Source organism: Hemitrygon akajei, chromosome 2, assembly GCF_048418815.1.
Source record: "Hemitrygon akajei chromosome 2, sHemAka1.3, whole genome shotgun sequence".
Lineage (NCBI taxonomy): Eukaryota > Metazoa > Chordata > Chondrichthyes > Myliobatiformes > Dasyatidae > Hemitrygon > Hemitrygon akajei.
The window spans coordinates 24714421-24734720 of record NC_133125.1 but is presented as its reverse complement, the minus strand read 5'-3'; the positions used below and the strand labels follow the sequence as shown (position 1 = coordinate 24734720).

Sequence of the window (20300 nt, the reverse complement as noted above, 5' to 3'; positions counted from 1 at the left end):
ATCGTTCTACACAACTTCCACCGTCTACAAAGGGACCCTACCACCAAACACAAAACCCTCCCCCCACTCTCTACTTTCCACAGTGATTTCCTTGTCCATTCATCCCTCTCCACTAATCTCCCTCCTGGTACTTATGCCTGTTGTCTACCATATCCAGTGCTTATGGTCTTATGGACCCTTGAAATTTTCTATCAATGCACCATACAAAGCGTTCGGATGCAAATGGCTTGGTATGGTAATTTCTCTGCACATGACCACAAGAAGCTATGGAAAATTGTGGTTACAGCTCAGCACGTCACTGTAACCAGATCCCCCTTCATTGACTCTGAATATACTTCATGCTGTCTCAATAAAGGAGCCTGCACAATCGAAGACCCAAATTCTTCCCCTTTCCATTGAGCAGAAGATATAGAAGCCTGAAAGCATGTCCAACCAGGCTCTGGGACAGTTTGTTCTTTATGTTTATAAACTATTAAGAAACCCCAAACAGATGGACTTTTGACCTCTCAATCTAACTGGTTATGATCTTGCACCTATTGTTTATCTGCCCGGCACCTTCCCTGTAGCTGTTACACTTTATTCTGTATTTTTATTGCTTTACCTTGTTCTACCTCACTGCACTGTGTAATGATTCGACTTGTATGCACAGCATGCAAGACAAGCTTTTCACTGTATCTTGGTACATGTGTCAATACCAAACCAGTTCCAATGCCTTATTGTTCTTTCCAAATAAGCTCAAGGCAATTAATTCTTTTTCATCCATGTGACCTGACAATAGACTTGGACTGAATGTGGATTATTTAAGTCAAATGGCGTAGATGAAGTGTCTTCGCATATCTAGCTGTACAAGAATGGCACTGTGCCTCCAGCAACCTGCGTTTGAGCCTTTTGTTGGATGCTGTCCATGTGGGGTTTACATTTTCTCTTTGTGACTACCTGGGAAGTTCCCGACTGCTCGGGTCTCACCACACACTCCAGATGTTGCTGAAGGCCAAGCTCGTTTGATGCATCATTATTTCTAAGTAACTTAATCTTCTCCATGTGATTATCAGCTCCACCTTATTCTTCCTGTTCCCCTTCGTGTTGGTGGGTGACTGGAAGAACAGGGTGGAGCTGGTGGTCCTGTGAGGAAGGTTAGAGGAATGTGGGGGACTAAGATTGGGAGACCCACTCTGGGAGCTAGAATTGAAGGGCTGAATGGCCTTGTTTCCCCATGGTAAGAGAACACCTGCTGAATACTGTGGGCTTGATGTTGCTGTGGCAACACTTGTGGACGGCACACATCCTTAGGTTGTGTTGTTTTTTTACATAAATGCCAGATTTCGCTGTATGCTTTGGTGTAAAGTACATGTGATAATTAAATGCATCTGAGTATGAACCTTGTTATGAACCAATATTCATCTTCAATATATTACAGAGATCCATTCAATGCAGTTTCTTTTCTGTTTATGGTCTCTTCATTTGGGATAATTTGGCACCTTTTGTTAATCTCAATTCCTTTTCTTTCTTTATCTGTGACACCAGGGCAACTAAATTCAGCTCGTCAATGTGACCTGACAAGGGAATTAGACTAATCCTGGATTGTCTGAATCAGGTGACTCAGATGCGGTGCCACACATCCATCTGGATTTTAACTAATTACCCTGATTCAAATCAACCTCTTTAATTTTAGAATGGGGTCATTCCATTTTTCATTCATTCAGAATCGGTCTTTGTATTGTTACAAAAGATAATGTTATGCCAGCCCATGACGAAACTCCCACAGGCAGAGGAAGAAATTACGTGCAGGGTTACAGGTACCTGTTCTACCTGCTCTCCAACAACCAAAATAACTTCCATAATTTCCTGCTTATTTCCCAATGCAGTGGATTCCAGTCATTTGGGCTATTTGGTTATTTGGGACAACTCTTAAAGAACACAACTAATCGAGAAAATAGCCAGGATTCCCTTCGTCTACTTGGGCCACTGTGCAGTTTAATTGGAGCAGGAGACTATTGCCGAACAGTTTCAAACTAGCATCAGGTATGTGCGCTTCAGCAGCTGTTAGACACTATACCGTGATTAGAACAAACAGTATTTAAATAGCAAACAAGAGAAAATCTGCAGATGCTGGAAATCTGAGCAACACACACAAAATGCTGGAGGAACTCAGCAGGCCAGGCATCATCGAGGAAAAGAGTACAGTCAACGATTTGAGCCGAAACCCTTTGGCAGTATTTAAATAGCATCAGTTGTGTGTTTGTGTTCAAAGACCAATGAGACTTGTCAGTGATAGTTGGCGAGAAATAAGCAGTAAGAATTTGAAGGTATTTACAACCATCTTGAAGGTTACTATGAAAATGAAGATTTGGGGAGTGCAATTGTTGATAGCTTTGTATGAAGGTGGCCCATTATTTACACTAGGTGTCTGTGCTAGTTTTGTTCATTTACAATCAATCCAAAGAACTCGGCAGCATACATGTACATTGGATAAATTCCTCTGTCTAAAACAATTTGGAAATAATACACAGTTTTATAGTACTGTAGTCGTAATGATAGTGTTCTAATTTGTTCTGTGTTTTATTTAAATACCTGATTTGTTACTCAGTTAAATGGTAGTTTGTTTTTATATATCTTTTTAACTATTTCAAAGAACTTCAGTATATTAGGGCAGCCTAAATCTACTGGCCTCGATCTGTCCCAATTAACTGGAATCCACTGTACATCCTTATCTAAGGCAGAATCAAGTTCATTATCACTGCTTTATATGATATGAAATTTCTGGCAGCAGTATGGTGCTAAAACATAACATTACTATAAAATACAAAATAAATTAACAGTGTAAATAAGGAATAATTGATGGGTTCATGGACTGATCAGAAATCTACGGACAGAGGATAAGAAGCTGCCCCTGAATCACTGGGTGTGGATCTTCAATTCTTTTCTAACAAGCTATTTTACTTTAAAGTGGCTGGTGCATTTCGGACACACATATTGGAAAGGGTACTTAAACATTATAAGCCCTAAATGTTGTGAACATATTTTTCAAAGTATTTCTATTGTCCAAGAGTCTGCTAACTGTGTTATTACTAGCATCGAGCCCTAGGATGGATGTATTGCAGAGTTCTGTGGCTGCCTGCGGATTTTGTTGCCAGAATCTTGACCAAAGGTGGACAGCAATCCCAGGATCTATAGCAGAGCCCTGTTCAGCTGTTGCTGTAAGTTACCGATGTCAAAGCTGATTTACAGCAGAAAATGAACATACCAACCAGCAAATCTTGTGACATACGAACACTGGGAAATAAAACACATAGTGGCTTGCTACAACAGAAATCTATGACGTTGCTCATCTTTCTGCCAAGGATCATGTCCATCAAGCAATCATTCTACGATTGGCACCAGAGCTCCATTAGCTACTATGGCGTCTTGTAGACTACTGCAGTATCCTGTAGCCGCTAGCAAGATCCAGTTTCCTACATTAGGCCCAAAGCAGTCATGTCAGGTGGCCTAGAGCCCACTATCTACATCAGGGATCTGTAATCTACAGGAAGTGTAAATCTATAAGCAGTCTGCTTAGCCTAATGTTGACTCTTTGACCGATTAGCTTATGTCAGGATCCCTTGGGAATGCACCAACTCAATGCACTCCTACCCCTCAACCATACTGAAGTAATTATCACCCTGGGGTACTGGTTGCAGTCAGGTGACACTACAATGCAGAAGCTGCAATGTTATCTGGCCATTGCCTCGAGGGCCACAACCGTACAAAATAGCAACTGGATTTTCTACGTTACAGTGGAAAACATTTCCAAACACAAAGTCCCGAAGGTGCCAGATATTTGAAATATAAAGTACTCAGTAACTCTGCATCATCAATGACAGAGACACAGAGGATTTGAATCAACCTGACGCAATAATGGATGCTATTTGACCTTCTGGATAATCCCAGCATGCTCTATTTTATTGCAAAAAGCAGTGCCTTTGCTTTAAAATGATTTAAGATATCATGCCATTGTGAAAAGTGCTGCTTAAACCCAAATACCTATTTCTTTTATTTCTTCAGAGCAATCAACTCCATTTATTTTAGAACATCTTGTTCCTCCTGTCAAATGTTTGTGAAAGCATCAAATGGGCAGTAAGATACAGTCCATTTTGTTCTGAAATGTATTTTAAGCAAAATTTGAAAAGCTTCCAGTTTGTGTGAGCCACGAGCAGCTTGAGCCGTACAACTAACAAGCTAATCCAAAAATTAGTCATGCTAATTTCATCTGAGACTGCTATAAGCAGCTGAGGGAGATCTTCATCCCACCAGGGGCAGATTCAAATCCACATTCAATGAGACAAAAAGCAGTGGGTTATTTCCTGTTGCTGCACAGCTCCTGTTGGTTACAGATTTCATTATGACTATCACCTGCCAATCATTTGAAACAACTTAGTTGTTTTCTGCACAGAAGTTTAGTCACTAACAGTCGTGGTGCACTAGATTTTGGTACACCCACCTCTGGTCTTCTGAGCAACTGTGAGAGCTGACATTAGCCTTTTGCTACTTATATCAGTTGCAGATAATGTTACCATAAGATTATAGGATCAGAATTAGGCCAATCAGCCCATCGTGTCTGCTATTTCATTACAACAGATTTATTAAGCCTCTCAACCCCTTTCTGCTCTCTTCTCCCTGTAACCTTTGATGCCCTTGCTAATCAAAAACCTATCAACCTCTGCTTTAAATATACCTAATGACTTGGCCTGCACAGCCATCTGTGGCAATTAATTCCATAGATTCACCAACTCCAGCTGAAGAAATTCCTTCTTATCTCTGATCTATTCTGGGTCTCTGCCCTCTAGTCCTAGACTCTCCCACTATAGGAAAATATACTCCCCATGTTCACTCTTCCTAGGCCTTTCAATATTTGTTAGGTAACAGCCTTGCACTATGGACCAGGCTACACACCATTCTAGAAATAATTTGAACAACACACAAAACCCACCTGTTTTCAGCAGGTTTACATGTAGAAAGATTTTTTAAACTAAATTGTGGAAGAAGGGTTCAAGTGAGGGGAAATTTATAAAGTCAAGTAGAAAGGAGAAGGAGACAATGCAGAGGAGTGAAGTGGGTAATAGTAACCAGGTATCAGATGGATCAGATTATGCAAATATCCCTCTGATTAGTTAAATCAAATAAAATGGTAAAATGTTAACTTTGAGAATAAAATGATAAAGGATAAAAATGCAGAAAATTAATGGCATGCAGCAATGGCAACAAGACAGATTATTGGCACACAGAAATAAATGGGTCTGATCAATCACTGTGGTTGGAAATTGGTCTGATCAATTACTGTGGTTGGAAATTGGTCTGATCAATTATTGTGGTTGGGAATTGTTGGCATTAAATAGTCCTGGGCAGTTAACTTTTGGAAGAGTCAAAATGCAAAAGGAGGAAAAAGCATAGCAAATTCAAATTGGCCAAATCAGTCTTCTCTCATCATCAGAAAAATGACTGATTTGTTTCCCCTAGCTTTATCAAGTGATAGTTATTCTCCAGTAAATTACTCACTGATGATCTGTTTCAGTTTCACCAGGCTTACACAGTTCCAAGCTTCAGCACAGGCTTGGACCAAAGAGCTGAACTCTACAGGAAGGACTGTGGTGGCCAAGAAGATGGCGATTCATAGATGAGCAAAAATACCATCCTTGTCAATACCATCCGTGACCCATAAAATAAATAAAACTAATAACCAGTGGCCAGCCACAAGATAATGCTTTGATCTATTTGATCAAAATCAAGATTTGATCTATTTCTCATCTCTGGTATTTGCACTTTTGAAATGTGTTCTATTGTTTTTAGATTTCATTTTTATTATTGCCTCCTGAGATTTAATTCACATGAACATGACCACTTCAATCTCATTTCACATAAGACCATTTGGCCTATTGAGTTTGCTGTGCCATTTCATCATGACTGATCCATTTTCCCTCTCAGCCACTATTTCCTGCCTTCTCCCTGTAACCCTTCGTGCCCTGACTAATCACGAATCAATCAAACTCTTCCATAAGTATATATAAGTACTTTTCCTCCAAAGCCACCAGTGGCAACAAATTTAACAGATTCACCATTCTCTAACTAAAGAAATTCCTCCTCATCTCCATTCAAAATGGACGTCCCTCTATTCTGAGGCCGATATCTATTCTTGCCTCTCTTTTACACTTTATATATTTTATACACTTCCACTCCCCTAGCTAAGAGGCGGTCTCTTTCCAGGCCCCTCATGGTCTGGCTTTGAATCTATGCAGTGTGAGAGCAGGCCCTCCCTCCCCGTACTGATACTGGTAACAACCAAACTATGCCGTTCTTTCTCAAATTATTCCAAGTTTTTTGCAAAGTTGGAAAACAATCAAATTTCCTCTACAGTCTTCATGCTGGAATGTTTCTCCTTCAACAGTGCAATCAATGATATACTAGGAAAATGGATCAGATTATTCAAATACTGTATACCATATAACAATTACAGCACGGAAACAGGCCGTCTCGGCCCTTCTAGTCCGTGCCGAACGCTTACTCTCACCTAGTCCCACCGACCTGCACTCAGCCCATAACGCTCCATTCCTTTCCTGTCCATATACCTATCCCATTTTTTTTAAATGATAAAATCGAACCTGCCTCTACCACTTCTACTGGAAGCTCATTCCACACAGCTACCACTCTCTGAGTAAAGAAGTTCCCCCTCGTGTTACCCCTAAACTTTTGCCCCCTAACTCTCAACTCATGTCCTCTTGTTTGAATCTCCCCTACTCTCAATGGAAAAAGCCTATCCACGTCAACCTCTAGTGATAACTGTGAACTGGTGCCGTGAGTCAGATTCAGGTGTACCCACCCCCATGAGATATGAAAGCCAGTTGTTTTAAAGTTAATTTAAAACCTGAATTTTGCTACCGCTTAACCTCAAACTTCTTCCAACCCGGATCTTAATGCATACTTGGGTCTTGACCTTTCAGTTACATTACACTGTGTGTAATGAACTTGCCAAGCCACAGCAGTAGTTGTTTTGTTATTCACAGGATGAGTATCTCACTAGCAATGCCAACATTTCTAATCCATCCCCAGTTGCCCCACATAAACGAGACCATGCAGAACATCGAAATCTACAGCACATTACAGGCCCTTCAGCCCACAATGTTGTGCCAACCATGTAACCTAGTCAAGAAACTGCCTAGAATTACCCTGCTGCATAGCCCTCTATTTTCCTAAGCTCCATGTACCTATCCAAGAGTCCTTTAAAAGACCCTGTTGTGTCTGCCTCCACCACCACTGCTGGCAGTGCATTCCACACACCCACCACTCTCTGCATGAAAAACTTACCTCAGACATCTCCCTTGTACCTACCTCCAAGCACCTTAAAACTATGCCCCCTCATGTTAGCCATTTCAGCCCTGGGAAAAAGCCTCTGACGATCCACACGATCAGCGTAAACTGCATTTGTGGTATAGAGTATAATGCAGGACAGATAAGGAAAGAATGAAAAGTTACTTCCCCTGCTGGTATTAATGATGGTAAGATTTCTATGACAGACTGGGAGTTTCATGCTCATTGTCAATTGCATTGTTTTTTAAATCAAGATTTATGTAATTACTTTTTTTTCACTTTATTTGTCACATGCGCGTCAAAGCATCGAAAAAATACAGTGAAGTACGTCACTTCTGTCAAATCAAATTAGCGAGGATTGTACTGGCAGAGTGCAAGTGTTGCCTTGCTTCCAGAACCCACATAGCATGCCCACAACTCACTAACCTGATCTCATATGCCTTTGGAATGTGGTAAGAAACAGGAGCACCTGGAGGAAACCCATGAGGTCGTAGGGAAAACATACCAACTCATTACAGGCTGTGGCAAACAACCCCGATCAGGAATCGCTCGCACTGTAAAGCATTACACTAACTGCTCCACCACCACGCTGATCTCCAGTTGCCATTATAAGATTTAAACCGGTATCCGATCAATAGCCCAAAAATCTGACTACCGGTCCAATGTGTTAACCAATAAATTTACTCTGTCTTTAGGCTTTTAACTGTTCTTTTACATTTCAGATAATTAAGTTTCATTGAAGCTGGTAACAGCTGTGGAGCTTGACTGTCAAAAGAAAGGGAGAAGGACATAGGTTCCAACTGTGAAGGTAAACATTATATATCTCTGTGCAATCACTGCATTCCGCTGCAGGCGTGGGTGGAAAGCGTGAGTGGGAGATCTGGCACATCAGGTGAAAAAAGCACCTGAGAGTCTCAGCAGAATGAAATGAAAAACACATCTAAGTACGTCTTAAAAACTGGAAACCTTCTGAAAAAGAAGGCAAGGAGCAGAATACAATATAACGAGAGTCTGGGCAATTAATAAAAATACCCTGCCCACGTCTTTTAGCAATGTTGTTTTGGAATAAGATTTCTTCATTTCTGTGAGCAGTCAGCATTGTACCAAAAGATACAAAATGTCAACCCTTCTTCCACTGTTTCACACTCATTTTCTCCCCCCTTGCCCAGTATTCTTGCCTTCTTCTGAATGGAAATGGAAATGATGGAGAAGGTCAGTAACTTTAAATTCCTCGGTGTTATTATTTCGCAGGTCCTGTCCTGGGCCCAGCACTAAAGTGCGATTAAGAAAGCATGGCAGCACCTCTACTTCCTCGGAAGTTTGCAAGGACGAGGCATGATGTCTAAAACTTTGACAAACTTCTACAGACGTGTGGTGGAGAGTGTACTCACTGCCTGCATCACAGCCAGGTATGGAAACACCAATGCCCTTGAAAGGAAAATTCTACAAAAGGTAGTGGTTGTGGGCCAGACCATCACAGGTAAAGCCCTCCCCACCATTGAACACATCTACATGGAACGCTGTCTCAGGGAAGCTGCATCCATCATCAGGGACGCTTACCACCCAGGCCATGCTTGCTCTCTTTTTGCTGCTGTCAACAGGTAGAAGGAACGGGAGCCTTAGAACTCACACCACCAGAGTTATTACCCCTCAAGCATCGGGCTCTTGAACTAAAGGAGATAACTTCATTTGCCCTATCATTGAAATGTTCCCACAACTTAAGGACTTACATTCAAAGACTCTTCGTCTCATGTTCTTGATATATTTAGTTATTTATTTTTAATTATTATTTCTTTCTTTTTGCATTTGCACAGTTGATTGTCTTTTTCACACTGGTTGAACACTCAAGTTGGTGCAGTTATTCACTGATTCTGCTATGGTTATTATTCTATGGATTTATTGAGTAGGCCCACAAGAAAATGAATCTCAGGGCTGCATATGGTGACATATATGTACTTCTGTGGCGACCCACTTCCCAGCGCACTCGAACCGGCTCACAAAGCGGCGCGCGCCGGCATTGAGGCAGATCCCAAAGAGGGCGCCAAGCCTGCTTCACCAGCAAGGGGAAAAGCCCGCGCGCGGGACGGGACTGTGAATATGCGCCCCCTACAGCATTCCCGCCCGGGGAGGGTGGGAACAGGAAGGGTTTAAAGCGAGGCTGCGAAGTTTGAATAAATCTCTTTTGTAACTGTTGCTCACCGACTCCGTGTCGATATTTCAGCGCTGAGTGTAGCACACCGCTACAATTGGTGACCCCGATGGCCCAAACGATATTTGGTACGGAGATGAACGACGCCGCATCTGTTCATGCAGTTTCGTTGAAACTGCCAAGCTTCTGGACGCTGCAATCTCACCTATGGTTCCAGCAAGCAGAAGCCCAATTCCACATTCTGCAGATAACCTCGGATGCCACACGTTACTACTACGTGGTGAGCTCCCTCGACCAGGAGACGGCCGCCCAGGTTGAGGAGTTCATACAATCGCCCCCGGAGGACGGCAAATACACAGAATTCAAAGCCCTGCTCATAAGGACTTTTGGACTCTCACGGCGCGAGCGGGCTGCCCGCTTACTGCACCTGGATGGTTTGGGGGACAGGCCACCGTCGGCTTTAATGAACGAGATGCTGTCCCTGGCCGGAGGTCACAAGCCCTGCCTCATGTTTGAGCAGGCATTCCTGGAGCAGCTGCCCGAGGACATATGCCTGCTGCTGTCTGACGCGGATTTCAGCGACCCCCGGAGGGTGGCGGCCCAGGCGGACGTGCTGTGGAACGCCAAGAAGGAGAGTGGGGCGTCCGTCGCACAGATCACCAGGCCATGCTCCCAGCAGCAAACCAGTCCAGGCCTGACCGCAGAGCACGCTAACCCCAGAGGCAGGGGTGAGGAGACCAACGGACACTGGTGCTTCTACCAGCAGTGGTGGGGCACAGAAGCCCGCCACTGTAGACCGCCCTGCAAGTTCCCGGGAAACACCAGGACCAGCCGCCGCTGATGGCTATGGCGGCTGGCCATTGGGATAGCCTCCTGTATGTCTGGGATAAGCAGTCAGGACGCTGCTTTTTGGTCGACACCGGAGCCGAGATCAGTGTCTTACCTCCGACGAGTTACGACACCCGCAACAGAGAACCGGGTCCCACCCTGAGGGCCGCGAACGGCAGCACAGTAAGGACCTACGGCACCCGTACGGTGCGGCTACAGTTCAGCTCCAGCCGGTTCACATGGGACTTCACACTGGCTGCCGTAGCCCAACCGCTCCTGGGAGTGGATTTTTTGCGAGCTCACAGCCTACTGGTCGACCTGCCCAGGAAGAGTCTAGTCCACGCCGAGACCTTTCAAATGTTCTCCCGGGGTGAAGCCCAGTTGCCAGCCCCACACCTAGACTCCATCACGCTGTCCGACAACGACTTCACCAGAGTCCTGGCGGATTTCCCATCGGTTCTGGCACCGCAGTTCACGGCAGCCATGCCCCGACACGGCGTACAGCACCACATCCCGACCCAGGGATCACCCCTCCACGCCCGTGCTCGAAGGCTTCCCCTGGAAAAGCTCCGGCTGGCGAAGGAGGAGTTCAAGAGGATGGAGGAATTGGGGATCATACGGCGGTCCGCCAGCCCATAGGCCTCCCCCCTGCACATGGTGCCCAAAGCAACAGGGGGCTGGAGACCATGCGGCGACTACTGCAGGCTGAACGAGGCTACAACGCCGGACCGCTACCCTGTGCCACACATTCAGGACTTTGCAGCAAACCTGCAGGGTGCACGGATCTTCTCCCAGGTAGACCTCGTCCAGGGGTACCATCAAATCCCGATGCATCCGGACAACATCTCCAAAACGGCACTCATCACCCCTTTCGGCCTTTTCGAGTTCCTCCACATGCCGTTCGGCCTAAAGAATGCCGCACAGACATCTCAGTGGTTAATGGACGCGGTGGGACGCGACCTGGACTTCGCTTTCATCTATTTGGACGACAACCTCATAGCCAGCAGCAGTCGTCAGGAGCATCTGTCCCACCTCCATCAACTCTACGCCCGACTGAGTGAATACGGCCTGACAATCAACCCGGCCAAATGCCAGTTCGGGCTCGACACCATCAACTTCCTGGGCCACAGGATTACCACAGACGGGGCAACCCCTCTGCCCGCTAAGGTAGACGCGGTCCACCATTTCCCCCGACCCAACACAACCAAACCCTACGCTTTGATAATAAACTTACTTTGACTTTGAACTTTGAGATGTGTGGTATGTGAAGTCTAAACGAGCATGTCCCACCAAGAACACAAGATCCTGCAGATGCGAGAAATCATGTGCAACACACACAAAACAGGAGGAACTCAGCAAGTCAGGCAGCATCTATGGTGGGGAATAAACAGTCAATGTTTCAGGCCATGATCCTTCAACCGAACTAGAAAGGAAGGGAGCAGAAGAGCGGAGATCACACCAGTGGAGCAGTGAGAGGGGGTCTTACCAAAACCTTGTCAAAGAAAAGATTGAAACTTCCTCAGGGTAGGCATATTTCAAAGAGGCTTTGCAGTGGAACAGCAAGTCATAAACTCAAGGGATTCTGCAGAAGCACCAAAACCCACTCTCTGTACAAAGGACTATCATTTTCTCTGTAATGGATAATCACAAGGGGTCAGATTACCATATTATCACCCACTCCCTGCTCCTAATTCTATTTACCTGTCTCTTCCAGAGTTACAAATGGCCGCCTAACCCTACCTATGGTACATATAGACCAGAAAGGAAACAGGATCTAGCTGTCCTTGAGGTTTATTGTATAGTCATCTTTCTTCCTGTTGCTAGTATTCGGGACTTTCTGGCAGATAGGAGACATTTTCTGTATTTACGATGCACTTATACAGGCATTGTCATCGAAAATCATCTCAGGTGCTCCCAGTGGAAGTTGTCTGACAAAATTTGGTAACAAGCAATAGAGAAATGATTAAAATATTAATCAAAAAGGTGGGTTTTGAGGAGGATCTTAAAGGAGATAAGTGAATTGGACAGGAACTTTAGGGATACAATTCCAGAGGGTGGAATCTCACCAGTATATAACAAGATGGCCTTCAATGCAAGTGGATTTGACAGCAAGAGCAGGGAAACAGTTATGTAAGACTCGAGTGACATTGCACCTGGAGTACTGTGTACAAATGTGATCTCAGAGTTGTAGTGGGAACGCAGCAAAGGTGCATTTAATTGGTTCCTGAGATGGTAGGCCTGTCATAAGAGGAGAAATGGATAGGCAGGACTCTACTTTCAAAGCTTAGAAGATTGAGGAATACTTTAATTGAGAAACACAGATTCCTACAGGATTTGACAGGGTGTGCTGATGAAGGGTCTCAAGTCGAAACATCAGCTCTTTATTCCTTTCCGTAGATAGTGCCAGACCTGCTGAGTTCCTCCAGTATTGCATGTCTGTTGCTCTGGATTTCCAGCATCTGCAGAATCTCTTGTGTTTGGCAGGGGAAATGCAGGGGATGCATCCTCTGGTTGTGGATGCTAGAATGAGATCACAGTTTCAAATTTAGGAGTGAGATGAGAACTAACTTTACCATTTTTTGAATGGTGAATCTTTTGAATTCTCCACCCAAGGGACTTCCTTTACAGTTGATTGACTGTTTACTCCCTTCCACAGATGCTGCCTGACTTGCGGAGTTCTTCCAGTATTTTGTGTCTGTTGCTGAATATTTCCAGCACCTACAGAATTTCATTTATCTAATTTTTTCTCATTAACCTTTGGCATAAAAAAAATCACCAGGAGAATGGAAGTGTGGTTGGGGGGGAGGTGGTCAATCAGCCAAGAAAGAACCAGGCTGAGTCTTCTTCCAGGGATATTACCAGAAAGATTTTAGAGCAAATTCTGTTAAGGATATGTGATTTACCTAATATGTTCAAGATCAAGAATAAATTTATTCTTGTATCAGGAATAAATTCACTGCTACTACAGTAAATTCAGATTCAGGTTTATTTATCATATGCATGCCCACAGTGTTCAGCAGAACACCACAAGCAACAACAGGTTCAGATTTGTTCATTTATCACGTGTACTTTGACACGTTTGGTGAACTATGTCATTTGCATTAACGACCAACACGACCAAAAGCTGTGCTGAGGGCAGCCCGCAATTGTTGCCACGGATTGTGGCGCCAACGCAGCATGCCTACGATGCTCGCCAAATAACAGCAAAACAAGCTCCTTTCCTCCCTCACGCGCAGACAGTCCTCCAACCACAGGACAGTATTGCTTTTGGGGGATGTCTGTTAACTAAATACAAGGGTCCCTTTTATTGGTGGCATAGGTGCCTAGAAGTCTACCAGAAGCCAAATTTACCCGTGTAAATGCTGGTAGCTGAATTACAGATTTATCCATCCCTGAATCTTAATTAAAGCAGATTAACTCAGCAGCAAAATAAAAGTGTGAAATTTAAATGCTTGTCGAAACACTAAATAAAACCTAACAGAGGGCAACTTTCTTATTTTTAACAATGCGTAATATCGTGATTCCGAGTCTCCAGATATTAGGCATGAAGTAGTGTGAGAAGGTGGCAACAATAGCTGAGGAGACAAATGGAATTACAAAGAGATGTAGATGTAATTGTAAGAAACTGAGTCATGAATTGATAATGAGCTGCCAAAAACAGTTGAAAATGCGAAGCAATGGATGATGGACGCTGGAAGTATGAAATGCAAGCAGGATAATTCACATGCTGTCAACTGGAATGGTGGATGGAGAGACAGCTGGGTGCTTAGCAATGCACTGAGAGCCGTGTCATGCAAATGTTCCTCAGCACAGTCAAAGCCATCTATTGACGTTGCTTTATTGGCTTGTTATTTCCATCCAAGAAAATTTGTTTGCATATCATTCAGGCAGATCATTCCAAATGTAATTACATTGAGGCAGTAAAAGGAAACGGAATGTTCAAAGTTTAAGGTAATCTTATTATCAAAGTACTTACAATATAGGTCACCATTTACCACCCTGAGTTTCATGTTCCTGTGGGCATTCACAGTAAAGCTAAAGAAACACAATAGGATCAAGGAAAAATTGCACACATCAAAGATGAACTGACAGGGATTGGCAAGTGAGGGAATCAAGAACCCAGTTATGCTAGGAGGTACTGAGGCCTAGGTCTTGGAGCTTATTGATTAGTATTGAGGGGAACGATAGTGTTGAATGCAGAGCTGTACTCAGTGAAGAGCATACTGATGTTATGGGGTTGAGTGAAGAGCCAACGAAATGGAATCTGTTGTGACGGTAGGCAAATTGGAATGGATCCAAGTCGCTTTTCAGGCAAGAGTTGATCTGCTTCATCACCAACCTCTCAAAACATTTCTTCACTGTGGATATAAGTGTTACTTACTGACAGTCATTGAGGCAGGTTACCACATTCTTCTAGAGCACCGATATAATAGAAGCCTGCTTGAAGTAGGTGGGTATCTCAGACTTCCAAAGCAAGGGGTTAAAGATATCAGTGAACCCTCCAGCACAGGTCATCAGTACTCAGCCAGGTACCCCACTGGGCCAGATGCTTCCCAGGGGTTCACTCTCCTGAGGGACGCTCTCACGTCAGCCTCAGAACCTGAAATCACAGGGTCATTGGGGGTTGTGGGGGTTTCTGAAGGTGCTTCCATGTTTTGTTGGTCAAAGCGAGCATAAAAGGCGTTGAGCTCATTGGAGAGTGAAACCTTGTTGTCACATACATCATTTGTTTCCATTTATAGGAGGTGATGGCATTCAAGCCCTGCCACAGCTATCTAGCACCCTTCAATGATTCCAGTTTGGTTCAGAATTGCCACTTCACATGTGAGATGACTTTCCAGAGGTTGTATCTGGACCTCTGCACTTTATTTGGTTACCGGACCAGAACACCCCTAACGAGACTCTCGGCAGATCTCTTGGTAGAATGGTGCTGTAGCTTCACAGGAAGTGCAGTGCAGGTAAGCAAATCAAGTGCAAAAGGGGAAGAGGGGCTGATTTTCTTGATGGATCGGGCTGCCTTCACAACCCTCTGAAACCTCCTGGTCAGAACAGCTGCCTTACAAAGCAGTGATACAACCGGATAGGATGTTTTCTTTGGTGCTTCTAAGAGTCATTAACAATATGCCAAACTTTGAGGAATTAGAGGCACTGGGGTGAACCTTTGGCCATGGTGGGTAGTATGTGACTGAAACAAATTTGTTTTAGATATTTACATCTAGGAACTTGGAGTTCACAACTATGTACATCTCAGCACCAGTGAAACATTCTGACAGGCTGCATCATTGTCTGGTACGGAGGGGCTACTGCCCAGGACCAAAACAAGTTGCAGAGGGTTGTAAATCTAGTCAGTTCCATCTTGGGTACTAGCCTACAAAGTACCCAGGACCTCTTTAGGGAGCGGTGTCTCAGAAAGGCAGCGTCCATTATTAAGGACCTCCAGCACCCAGGGCATGCCCTTTTCTCACTGTTACCATTAAGTAGGAGGTACAGAAGCCTGAAGGCACACACACAGCGATTCAGAAACAGCTTCTTCCCCTCTGCCATCCGATTCCTAAATGGACATTGAAGCTTTGGACACTACCTCACTTTTTTAAAATATACAGTATTTCTGTTTTTGCACTTTTTAAAAAATCTTTTCAATATACGTAATTGATTTACTTGTTTATTTATTATTATTATGTTTTATTTAATTTATTTTTTTTCTCTCTGCTAGATTATGTATTGCATTGAACTGCTGCTGCTAAGTTGACAAATTTCACGTCACATGCCGGTGATAATAAACCTGATTCTGATTCTGATTCTGACATCTGCTCTATCCCTCTTCCTGAAATGAATCACCCTTGTTTTGCAGAATTTTTGCACTTCCCCATGTTAAACTCTATTTTTCAGTCTTTTGTCCACTCACTCAGTCAATCTATATCCCACTACGGAATCACACAGCATGCCCCTTCTCCCTATTTCATTCCTTCCACCAGGTTATTAATGCAAATAGCAAACATCTGTGGGCCAAGAACTACTCCCTGGCTGCTCCACCAGTTTCCTCCCTCGGGACTGGAAAAAAAACTTTTCCTGTTGTCAATCCAGTCTGACACACCTCCTCTGAAACCCCTTCACATTTAATTTACACAGCAGCCTTGGTGATATGTACAGTATGTGAGAATGGGGGAAGGGGGAAGGGGAAACAGTTGGAACCAGCTGGAAGGGGAGGATTGCGGGGGAGGGGCCTGTGAGTGAAGTTGGAGGATGGAGGAGGGGAAGGGGGACAAAGATGGGTGAAGGAGAGCGAGGAAGAGGGTGGGAAGAGGGACAGAAAGTGGGAGGATCAGAAGGAGAAGTGGCTAGGAAGACCATAAGACATAGGAGCAGAATTAAGCCATTCAGCCCATTGAGTCTTCTCCACCATGGCTGATCCCAGATCCCACTCAACTCCATACACCGACCGGCCTTTTCACCATATCCTTTGATGTCCTGGCTGATCAAGAAACGACCAACTTCCGCCTTAAATATATGCATGGATTTGGCTTCTACTGCAGCCTGTGGCAGAGCATTCCACAGATTTACTACTCTCTGGCTAAAAAACTTCCTCCTTACCTCTGTTGTAAAACCTCACCCCTCAATTTGCCCTCTAGTTCTGTTTATCATCACCATAGGAAACATCCTCTCCACATCCACCCTATCTAGTCCTTTCGACATTCGGTAGGTTTCAATGAGATTCCGCCCCCCACACATTCTTCTAAATTCTAGTGAGTACAGGCTCAAAGCTTCCAAACGCTCCTCACATGTTAACCCCTTCATTCCCAGAATCATCCTTGTGAACTTCCTCACGACTCTCTCCAATGACAACACAGGGAACGGCATGGGAAGAGAGGTAAATAAAGGGGAATGAGTGTGTCTGCCTAAAATTGGAAGACTCAATATTTATGCCAATGAGTTGTTGTAGACCACCCAAGCAGAATATAAGGTGCTGTTCCTCCAGTGTTTGTATTGTTGGTAGTGGAGAAGGCGGAGGATCGACAGGTCAGTGTGGGAACGTGGAGGAGGGTTGACATGGGACCTTGGGATGGCAATGGTGAACTGAGCGTAGGTGCTCTGTAAAATGGTCACCAAACCTGCACTGATGTAGAGGAGGCCACATCAAGAGCATTGAATGTAGTAGACAAGGTTAGAGGAGATACATGTGAACCTGGAATGGTTGTGAGGGAGAAGGAACAAGGGCAAGTGTTACATCTACTGCAAAGGCAGGGGAAAGTAAGTGCTGGGGGTGGGGGGGGTGAGTGGACCAGAAAGTCACGGACGGCAGAAAGGGGTGGAAAGGAGGAGATGTGGATGGCAGTGGGAATCACATTGCATCTGGCAGAACTGAAGCAGGGTGTTATGCTGGATGTGGAATCTCAAAGGGTGAAAGGCAAGTATCTGGGGATCTCTATCTCCGTTCTGTCTCAGAGGAGGCGGGTGAGTGAAACAGAGGATATGCAAGATTGGGCTCCAGCTACCACAGCAGAAGAAGAGCCACACTTCCTGAAAAGAGAAGACATTTCAAATGACCTGGTATATAAAGCCTTGTCTTGAGAGCAGGAGATGGAGAAACCGGGAGAAAAGAACTAGCATCCTTACAGGAACCAGGATAGAAAAGTGGGTGGTCAAAGTGGCTGTGTACAAGTGGGTCTATAGTAAATATTAATGGATAGTTTGTCTCCTGACACAGATCCAGAAAAGGGAGAGAAGTGTCAGGAATGGTTCATGTGAATTTGAGGACAGGGTGGAAGTTGGAGGTGAGGGTAATAAAAATGAGTTCTGTATTGGTGCAAGGAGCAGCACCAGTAACAGAGAAAGAGATGGAAAACGGCAGCAGAGAAGGCTTGGAACAGGGACCGCTCCACATAGCCAACAAAAAGGCAGGCGTAGCTGGGGCCTACGTGAGTGTTCACTTGCAGAAAGTGAGAGGAGTAAAAAGAGAACTTACTTACGGTTCAGCCAGGCAGATGAGAGCGTTGGAGGAGGGAAACTTGATTGCATCTTTGTTGGAAAAGGAAGTGCAGAGTTTTAAAACTTTCCTGATGGGCGGTGGAGGCGAAGGTATGCCACTGCTTACAAGTTTTATTCCATCAAACACAATATTATGTTGGAAATATATCAGTTTCTTTGTCAGCAGGTTAATATTTAATGACTATCAAACCAGCAATACTATGAAATGGCGGTTTTTAACCCCACCCCCCAAGGTCCGTGGATAGATTCCAGAGGGTCTGTGAACTTGAATGGGAAAATGTTTATGTCTTTATATTCACTAACTTCAAGCTAAAATGTAGCATTTTCTACAATTACTGCATGAATGTAGGCAACACACCACATATCTTACTATATCACAAAGTTGTTTTTTTAATATTTTGATGACTGCATTTCAATACAATTGATTTCTTTTGTAATCCAGTGTACTTTATTTTATATATTTAAATATATTATTTTGAGAAGGGGTCCATAGACCACCGGACTGCCAAAGGGGTCCGTGGCATAAAAAAGGCAAGACCCAGAACTGGCTTGCCCACAGAAGTCGAAGAGTGGTTGTAGACAGGTCATATTCTGCATGGAGGTCGGTCTCCAGTGGTGTGCCTCAGGGATCTGTTATGGGACCTCTACTCTTCATAATCTTTATAAGTGACCTGGATGAGGAAGTGGAGAGATGGGTTAGTAAATTTGCAGATGACACAAAGTTGGAGGTGCTGTGGATAGTGTGGCGGGCTGTCAGTGGGACATTGATAAGATGCACAACTGGGCCGAGAAGTGGCAGATGGAGTTCAACCCAGATAAGTGTGAGGTGGTTCATTTTGGTAGGTCAAATGTGATGACAGAATATAGTATTAATGGTAAGACTCTTGGCAGTGTGAAGGATCAGAGGGATCTTGGGGTCCGTGTCCATGGGACACTCAAAGCTGCTGTGCAGATTGATTCTGCGGTTAAAAAGGCATACAGTGCATTGGCCTTCATCAACCATGGTATTGAGTTTAGGAGCCGAGAGGTAATGTTGCAGCTATATAGGACCCTGGTCAGACCCCACTTGGAGTACTGTGCTCAGTTCTGGTTGCCTCACTACAGGAAGGATGTGGAAACCATAGAAAGGGTGCAAAGGAGATTTACAGAGGATTGGGGAGCATGCGTTATGAGAATAGCTTGAGTGAACTCAGCCTTTTTTCCTTGGAGTGACAGAGAATGAGAGGTGACCTGATAGAGGTGTATAAGATGATGAGAGGCATTGATTGTGTGGATAGTCAGAGGCTTTTTCCCAGGGCTGAAATGGCTAGCATGAGAGGGCACAGTTTTAAGGTGCTTGGAAGTAGGTACAGAGGAGATATCAGGGGTAAGTTTTTTATGCAGAGAGTAGTGAGTGTGTGGAATGGGCTGCTGGTGATGGTGGTGGAGATGGATATGATAGGGTCATTTAAGAGACTCCTGGAGAGGTACATGGAGCTCAGAAATATAGAGGCCTTTGGGTAAGCCTGGGTAATTTCTCAGGTAAGGACATGCTCAGCACAGCTTTGTGGGCCAAAGGGCCTGTATTGTGCTGTAGGTTTTCTATGTTTCTAACCCCTGCTGTAGAAGAGACTCACCAGGATAGCAGTAAATCAAGATCATGGTATGTTTATATCTTTTCAGTCATAATTAGGATTGGCTAATCAATAAGCAAATGAGAAAATCTGCAAGATGCTGGGAATCCAAGCAACACACACAAAATGCTGGAGGAACTCAGCAGGCCAGGCAGCATCTATGGAGAAGAGTACAGATGATATTTTGTGCTGACACCTTCTTGCCACAGGGTCTCAGCCCAAAACATCGGCTGTACATGTGTGTGTGTGTTGCTCGGCTAATCAATACTAGTCTTAGTCAATACCCTCTCAAGATCAACCCACGGCCCTGAAATCATTCAGGACATTTCCTTGCAACCCCAATGAAGCTAGAAGAATTAAAATTCAGATCTAATATTTGTCATATA

General features: G+C 44.3%; 1 long non-coding RNA gene across 1 annotated transcript; it reads left to right on the top strand.

Annotated features, from left to right (window-relative positions):
- The first annotated feature begins 1738 nt into the window (after window positions 1-1738).
- On the top strand, window positions 1739-8741 carry LOC140739999 (uncharacterized). Its single transcript, XR_012101777.1, has 3 exons — window positions 1739-2022; window positions 8061-8146; window positions 8590-8741. It is a non-coding gene; the product is annotated as an uncharacterized lncRNA (long non-coding RNA).
- The last annotated feature ends 11559 nt before the right edge of the window (window positions 8742-20300 follow it).